This window comes from Choloepus didactylus, chromosome 20 (assembly GCF_015220235.1).
Source record: "Choloepus didactylus isolate mChoDid1 chromosome 20, mChoDid1.pri, whole genome shotgun sequence".
Lineage (NCBI taxonomy): Eukaryota > Metazoa > Chordata > Mammalia > Pilosa > Megalonychidae > Choloepus > Choloepus didactylus.
In genome coordinates this window covers 48,970,431-48,979,486 of record NC_051326.1, presented here as the reverse complement: position 1 = coordinate 48,979,486, position 9,056 = coordinate 48,970,431, and the positions used below count along the sequence as shown (strand labels likewise).

Sequence of the window (9,056 nt, the reverse complement as noted above, 5' to 3'; positions counted from 1 at the left end):
TTAAAAAGGACAGAAAGGAACTTAACAGTTTTCACGTATTTGTTATGTGAAAATAAGGTGTGCAGATTAATTATAAGCATGGGCAACAGAACATGGAGACTGTGTGATGCAGGGAGAAGAGCACAGGCTTTGCTATCAGAAAGACCTGTATTTTTGTTCCTGCTCCACTGCTTTCCACTTTGGGTCTTAAAATTACTCTGTTTCCTCCTTTATAAAATCAGGGCTGTTGTGAAGACTAGAAATAGTATTCTCAAAATACCTACCATGGTCAGGGACAGATACATGAGAGGTATTCAAAAAACTTGAAATTATTAGTATAAGAAAATTAAAAAGCAGAATGGAAAAGGAGGCTCAGGGGTGTTTGAGTCCAGTCCTATGCAACAAAACCAATTAAATTCCTTTTCTCCTCCCATTCCACTAGACACAGGTTTCAGACCCTGCTACTTGTTCAGATCCTGAACAAGTGACACTTCCCATTTTTTTTTTTTACCTCAGTTTCTGCACTCTTATGGGCTGAATTGCATCCCATAAAGATAAGTTGAGTTCCTAACCCCCAGCACCTCAGAATGTGAATTTATGTGGAAATAGGATCGTTGCAGATGGACTTATTAAAGTTAAGGTGAGTCATGCAGGAGTGGGGTGGGCCTGACAACATCTTCATTAAGAAGAGACTGAGGAGCCACACAGGGGCGAGTGGCATTTTACAAATGAGACAGAGACTGAAGTGCAGCGGTTACAAGCCAAGGAATGTCAAGGAGTGCCGGCAAACCACCAGAAGCTAGGAAGAGTCATGGAAGGGCACCCCGTACGGGTTTCAGAAAGAACACGGCCCTGCTGATGTCTTGCATTTTGGACTTCTAGCCTGCAGAACTGTGAGACAATCAATTTCTGTCGTTTTCAGCCACCCTGTTTGTGCTACTTTGTTACAGCAGCCCTAGGAAACTAAGACTCACACCTATGAAATCTGTAAAATGTATACCCCTCCACCTCACAGGAACACAAGGAAAAACTAGCTTTGCAGCACCTGTAAAAGTACCTAGATGAGAACATTCTTTACTTTCCCCCCACGGTCAGCTTTTAAATGGATTATTCCCATTATTTCTGGGTCATGCATCTTGAGAGGAGCTCAGAACAATGAGGAGACTTCCTAAAGGCTCAGACTCTTGAGCCATGTTGTTTAAGGACTGGAGGAACTAATACTCACCGACAAAGGAAGAGAAAACTAAAAGAATCCATTTCATGGTTCTTGCACTGATAATAGGCAGATATAAACACCTAAACAAGTGAATAAATCAATAGAAATGTGGTAGATAAGGCTCAGAGGGTATTTGTGTGTGTGTGTCTATTTTAGAGAGCAAAAAGGAGACCTACTTTAGAAGGCCTATCTCCTATTACATTGAGATACGAAGGATGAGAAATGGGCTGGGTTCTTGGCACATGTCACCCCTGGAAATGATTCAGAATCTGGAAATCCAGAAAGAAAGTTGAAGCTGCTTTAGGTGAAACATGAAATACACTTTTATTTGGGCCAGGGAAATCTTTGCAGGCTGAATTACCGTTTGGAAAATGTTTGCTTTCCTTAAGAAAATTTGGGTCCCTTGAATTATTATTTTGGTTTCAGAGAATTCTTGTTGGACCATGGGAAAAGGATGCATCGTTTTGTTTAATAGCCAATACAGAAAAAAATAAAACCAAAAAGAAGTCCTACCTTCACTTGAACAGCTGGTGAGCTATCAGAAGGGACAACCTGGGATTGCCAAAGCCCATGCTGGCTTGTTCTGCTGAAGCCCTTCATATTTATTCTAGACTGAATAACAACAGTTTGCATTATAAATTCTTGTAGGGAGAGAGGACAGCTTCTAAGATGAGAACAACTATTGGAGGTGGGAATTTTCCTGAAGATGGGTGAAGATGTGAGTTATAAAATACTGAAAAGGACATTTATTTTAGAGAAAAATGAGATAAAGAAGCAAGGCAAGGAACTTGGGAGTTGAGAGGAGACTCCTGTGCAGTGATCAATGTCATTTCTTTCTTCCCACGCTCTGAAAACCAGTTTCTGGCTCTTGACTCACACGGCCCCTTCCTGTGTCATCACTCCCACCAGCTGTCCCCAAAACTTCAGGAAGGTCAGTTACATACATGTTTGACATTTGTTCATGGTATTGGGAGGAATCAAGGGAGCAAACAGTTCAGAGAATTGGGGCCAATCCATATCCCTCTCCTCCAAGGGCAGTTTGGCAGGAGCTACACTATAGCAGAAGATAATCTCGGTGTTCCAGAAACAACCAGCTGCAGACTGAGTGGAGATCCTGGGAGGGGCAGGTTGGACCCAGCAGCAGAGAAGAAGTGAGTCTTGAGGCAAAATCAGGAATTAGGAGACCTGAACCTTTTTCTAGTAAATACAGAGCTTCTTAAATTGTAAATGTGTGCACACACCACTTAGGGGTCTTGTTAAAATGCTGATTTTAATTCAGTAGGGCTGGCTTGAGGTCTGAGATTCTGCATCTCTATTTCAGTTCTCAGATTAAGCACGAGCTGCTGTCTATGGAAAACAATTTGAATGCAAGATTCTAGAAGTAGGTCACTCTAGATAGGAAGGAGGAAAGCTCTTGAGCCACATGTGTGAAATACCTGAACCAAAGCATCTACACAAGAAATGCATTTGCTATTATTACTGTCGGACACCTGTAAACATGAAGTCACTTTTCACTCTCTTAGACCACTTTCCAAAATATAAGCCAGCACAGCTAAGGAAAATGTTTTGGAATGAAGTGAATAATGTCCATTCTAATCCAGGACCAGGATATTTTTACTTTGTGTTTTTTTTTTTTTCCTTTTTACTAAGTTGACTCACATCTTCCTCCCACAGTTGTTTCCATCTGTCTATAGATAAATATAAATTGGATACCTTCAATCTTTTTTGGAACAAGGGTGAACGGAAGTGAAAATTTATGATTTTAGTATAATGTAACAGAAAATCAGACAACTATTGTTAGAATCTGGTCTATTTTTATTTTATATCGATTGATTCAAACAGATTTGTCTTTATAAACAGTTTAAGATAATGAAATCTTCAAATTAGAAGGTAACAGTGTATTGAAAATAGCTCCCTTAGCCCTTGTCTGTAAGTCCCATTTATTATTTGGTAGTGGCATGAATTTGGTTTATATTTATGAAGAAGGGAGTCATATGTCTACTATTTCTCTGCCATGCTGTAATTTTTTTGTATCCTTTTCTGATTTTTCTGCCTCTCTGAACTGCTTGAGAAAAATACTCATCTTTATAGCTCCAAGTTTAGCACAAGTACTGGGACATGGGGTCCAAAGTTTCTCATTAAATATTGACTGAAATAAAAGAAAAAATAAAGCATGGGTCAGTGTAGTAGTATAGTATAGATTTGAGGGAACATTTCCTTCCTGTCCCTGGCATCTTTGGAGCCAGGATACTACACAGAAATAAGTTTCATGAGGGTCTTATAGTTTCTTTGCATTGCCATAGCAAAGTAGCACAAACTCAGTAGCTTAATACAACAGCAAATTTATTGCCTCATAGTTCTGGAGGCTGGAAGTCCAAAGTCAAGATATCAGCAAGGCCACACTCCCTCTGAAAGGGTAAATCCTTTCTTTGCTTCTAGCTTCCGGTGTTTGCTGGTAACCCTTGGGATCCCTTGGCTCCTAGATGAGTCATTTCAGTCTCTACCTCCATCATCCCATGGCACCTTCCCCTCATGTCTGTGCTCCTTCCTCTCTCCTTAGAAGGGCACCAGTTACATGGGATGATGTTCTACCCTACTCAATTTTTACCTCATTTTAACTAATTCCATCTGCAACAAACAACCCTATTCCAAGTAAGGTCACATTCCAAGGAACTGGGGGTTAGGATTTCAACATATCTTTTAACGGATATGATTCAACTCATAACAATGAGAACAGTGACTGAGGGAGCATAAACAGGTCTTAATGTAGTCACTCAATCTCTCTCTCTCTCAAAAAAAAAAAAAAAAAAAAAAAGGAGAAAGAGTGAATAAAGGGACTGTGTTTACTTGGGTAAATGCTATGTATGGAGTGGTTATGCGATTGGTACTTGGGAATACAGGCGTTGGAGGCTTGGGGTAAGAGAATGTGATGATTAGAAAAGTAATCTGGCTGAAGTTCTCCTCTGCCACAGAATGAAGACACCATGATCAGCAATAAGGGGCAGCTCCAGCTGAAGAAACCTTGGGTGATTACACATTTGCAGAGGCCATCCAGGTTTCTTTGTCCAGTTCCAATCAAGTCAACCATATTTATCCAACACAAGGTGGCCGCTAAGTCTTCTGGGATCACAGAAGTGAAAGCTTGTTCTGTTTTGAAGCATTTAACACCTGTGGTAACTTATGTTTATAATTTTGCCTGGATTTGCCTACTACCTTTGCTATGTTCTACTTCAGTACAATGCCTTTGCAATATATTAAAAAGGAATTGGAGCTCTGGTTTCTGAGAATGCCAAGAATAGCTGAGTTCTTACTTAAAGAGGTAACTGGAAGATACCACAATTGTTTATAGTTGTATTCCAACTGTCAGACCTAGGAAACACAATTTTTGTAACAGAAAATTTGGTAAAATGATATTTGCTTGTGTTTTTTGGGGTTCACTAATCAGAAAAGTCTTCACTAGGTATGAAACTTCTAACTTCTATGACAACATTCTCTTGGGAGTGAGAAAAAATCCATAAGAAGCAAGCTATGGCACTTGTTAGGAAGGCTCCGCTGATCTCAAATATTCAATACACGGGAGAAAAAAAGCTGGCCATTAAAAAGAACTTCAAAATATCAAACTGCAAAGATAATAGACTGCGCCCACCACAGCAGAGTAGGCCAAGAATAGTTCTGTTACAAATTTTTTTCAGGAGTGATAAGAAGTATTAACCAAGGCTTTTTTTGTTTTAATAAAGTAGATTCTGTACTGGGAGATATTATTGGCTTATGATAGGACTGGAGAAGGAGACAGCTGAGGGACGTTTACACTGAAAACCGTGGAGATATCTTAACCCACCAGTTGGAAATTCAATCATAGGAGAATTTCTTTTTTTAAGAAAGAGAAGAAAGGAAGGAGAGGGAGGGAGGGTGGGAAGAAAATTGGGTATGAGAAAGTATGATATTTATGATCTGTTGGTGAAGAAGCAACAACACATGAAAATGTGGGAATGTAAGATGATTTTTAGGTTAACCACCAAAAAACCACAAGTTGTTTATTTGGTTTGGTGAGAACACCCACCTCAATCAGCACCCTGCACTACGGAAACAGAACCCAGAGTTGCAAGCAAAAGGGCTGCTCCAGTGACTATGTAGGAAACTCTTAGGACATGCCTAGATGATGTCCGAGATTAAAAGACTCTGTAAATGCATGGATGTTGTTGAAAATTCTGGGAATGAATGGTAATTACAAATGGCCCAAGAGAATATCTGACCTCCGGTTAGTTTGTATTTATTCTCTTCCCCTTTGCATTGGTTTTAGACCTCTTCTGGAGAGAGATTTCTTAGACTTCTTTCTTAGAAAAGTTTTCCCTTCTAAAATGAGAAATTGTTTTCAGTGCTACAAACTCCAAAGCCAAAGGACTTTGGGTAAACTTCCTGTTGAAGTTTAACATACATAAAGTACACAAATCTTGATTTTTTTAGCTCAATTCATTTTTTTCAATTCATTTTTGACAGTATTAACACACTCATGAAACACACTCAAATCAAGAATATGTGCAACTCCCAGAAGACCATTTTCATGTTGCACTTTCTACCCATGAAGTAATCGTGACTTTGATCTTATCACAGATTAGTTTTGTCTAGTTTTGGACTTTATACTTACAAAACTTACAATATGCCCTCTTTTGGGTCAGTCTTCTTTCACTTAACATTGTGTCTGTGAGATTCATCCAGGCTGTTTTGTGAATCAGTAATTTGTCCTTTGTCATTGCTGTATAATTTTTAATGTTGAGTATACCATTACTGATGGATTTTTTTTCCTCAGTTTTTGGGCTATTAAGAATAACGTAGATAAGGAAAGTCTTTTAGGGCACATATAAATGCATTTCAGCTGGATATGTATTTAGAAGTGGATTTCTGGGTTACAGGGGATGTTACAGTATTATAAGAAACTGCCAAATGGCTTTCCAAAGTGGTTTTACTAATGACATTCCAACAGCAGTAGGTGAGAGTTCCAGTTGCTTCACATCATTTCTAACAGTTACATTGGCAGTTTTTAAATTTTAAATACAAAAATGGAGTGGTATGTGTGGTTTTGATTTGCACATGCTTGATGATTAGTGACATTAAATAGCTTCACATACGTGTACTGGTCAATTGAATATCCTCTTTTGTGAAGTGCCTGTTAAAATTATTTTCTCACTTAAAATAAGTTTTTGTCACTTTTGTTATTGATTTGCAGCGGTTCTTCAAATATTGTATTTTCAGATATTTGTATTGCAAAACGCTCTTTCACTTTGTGCCTTTTCGTTCACTTAATATTATCTTTTTTAAATATAGAAATTTTTAATTGAGGAATCAAAGGAGAAGGGGGAAGGAGAAGAAATCTTAAAACTCAGCCCTGGGCTGAGGAGGAGCCACACAGCACTGAGTCTGGCACAGAGAGCAATGGATGACTGGCCAGGAACTCCTAGAGCAGCTCCTCAACAGTGGGTGCAAAGCAACAAGACATACTGGCCATGGGAAATATGTTTCTCCTTACTATGGGGGTGAGGCAGAGGTGGGAAACACACAAGCCTCTGCCTTGTGGGCTTGGCACCACCAGCACTACGCTCTGAGTATCTCCAGGCAGTTGTTGTAGCAGACGGCAATCCAGTCAGGCTGGGTTGATGCCCAGTCTGCACACTGCTGATCTCTCCTTTGGCTGTGTAGGCCAGGATAGGGCCCTGGATGGCAGGGGGCATTTGCTGGATGTCCCTGGTGACAGCCTCCTGGTCATCCGCTGCAGAACAGATGTGGCAGGATGCATGTGGGGCCCAAGCAATGTCAGTGACACATGCTTGGCGGTTTTTTAACCTGGTGACAGGTGTGCAGGGAGCTCAGACTTCCAGAATCACCACCTCCATTCCATCCATGACCATGGTGGCCAGGTAGTTAGGGTCCTGCTAGTTCCAGCAGAGACAAAGCAGTGGGTGGTGCTGTGGGTTCTTGTAAATAATTGTGCTGTGTTCCAGATGGCGGGAGTCAAACATCCACCCCGAGGCATTCGGCGCCCACAGAAGCAAACATGTCCCTGCCACTCCCAGCCTGGCTAAATGCAGTATCATAGACCTCTTTGTCATGGGCTATCAGCTGGGGCTTCCCATGACCAGACGCGAGACTGACTTACCTCAGCACCTCCCCTGTCTCCAGTTCCAATGGTGCAGGTCGTACCCATGCTGGAGGTATGTAAAAGATAAGGATCCGCCTCATTCCCCTCAAAGGAGGTCAGAGGAGCACAGAAAGGAAGGTCAGAGGAGCACAGAGCCAGTGTTCTTGTCATTGTTTAGCAAACCTTCCAGCCTGGTCTCTGTTTTACTCCCTCTCCACATGGAGATAATCGCCACTGGTCGCCAGTAGGTCAGGGATCCACCTGAACTTTGTGGTTGGGTACGGATGGTCAAAGATGTCTTGGCAAATAAACTCTGAACTCTCCTCATCCAAACCAACAAGCTGAACCTTGTTGTAGTCCACGAAGCTGCCCGTGCCAGGCGAAACTCTCATCGGGACACACGCTTCAGTTCATAGCATAGACAGTCCGTGGTGCTTCATGCTTGCAGATCTTCCTTTACTGTGCAGGGACCCAGTGGCGGCCAGTGGGGCTGGGTGGGTGTTAGAGATTTTGGGGTGCAGTCACAGAGGGCACGGAGACCAAGCGGCTGGCTGGTGGGGAGCCAGGGCTGGGACCCAGGGGTCCCAATATTATCTTTTGATGAACAGACTTCTTAGTTTTAATCAAGTCCAATTTATCCATATTTTTGTGTCCTGTTTAAGAAACCTTAATGAACATTGAGATATTCACCTATATAATCTTCTAGAAACTTAATAGTTTTACCTTTCAAATTTAGTTCTATGGTACATTTTGGAAATGATTTTTAAGCACTGTATAGTTCTATATATTGTAGGAACCAAATTTCATGTTCTTTTCATAGAGATATTCAGCTGACCTAGTAGTAAGTATTGGAAACACTGTCCTTTCCTCACTGCACTGTTGTCACTTTTGTCATAATTGGGTGATTGATATATATATGTGTGTATATATATATAATATATATATTCTTTTTCTCTACTTTCTATTGCATTTTCATTTCTTTATCCCGCAACACCACTTTGTTTTGCTTCAAGATTGTCTTTGCTATTCTGTGGTCCCATGCCTTTCTATTTGTATTTTAATATCAGCTTGTTAATTTCCTCCAAAAATAAATAAATAAATAAATAAATAACAAAACGCCTGCTGGGATTTTCATTGGCATTGCATTTAATCTATAGTTTAATTTGGGTTGAATTGATATTTTGAACTGCAATTAATCCTCTAATTCGTGAATGTGGTGTAGGAATAAAGGTATTCCTACATTTATTTATTACTTCTTTAACAGCTTTTGGTAATATTGTGTAGTCTTCTTTTGTAAACATCTTGCACATTTTTGTTTGATTTATTTCTAGATATTGATCTTTTGTGCCATTGTAAATGTTATCATCTAAAAATTTCACTTTCTAATTGTTTTGCTAGTATATAGAAATCAACTGAAATTTGGATATTGACTTGTATCCAGTAATCTTGATAAATTCAGTTATGAATTCTAATAGTATTTCTTTATATTCTTTTGGATTTTCTGCATATAAAATCATTTTGTTTGCAAATAATGACAGCTTTATTTGTTTCTTTCCAACTCTGTCTTCCTTTCTTTTATCTTTTTGTTCTGGATAATTCTAATATATTGTTGAAAAAAAATGAAGATAGTAGAAATCTTTGTATCATTCCTCATTTCATGGGTGGTACTTGTCAGAAATATCACCTTTAAGTAGGTGAAGGCATTTTTGTAGATACTTTTTATTAGAT

At 39.7% G+C, this 9,056-nt stretch overlaps 1 pseudogene; it reads right to left on the bottom strand.

The window, feature by feature from the left end:
* Positions 1-6,784: 6,784 nt before the first annotated feature.
* Positions 6,785-8,077, bottom strand: LOC119516487 (annotated as a pseudogene).
* Positions 8,078-9,056: the final 979 nt, after the last annotated feature.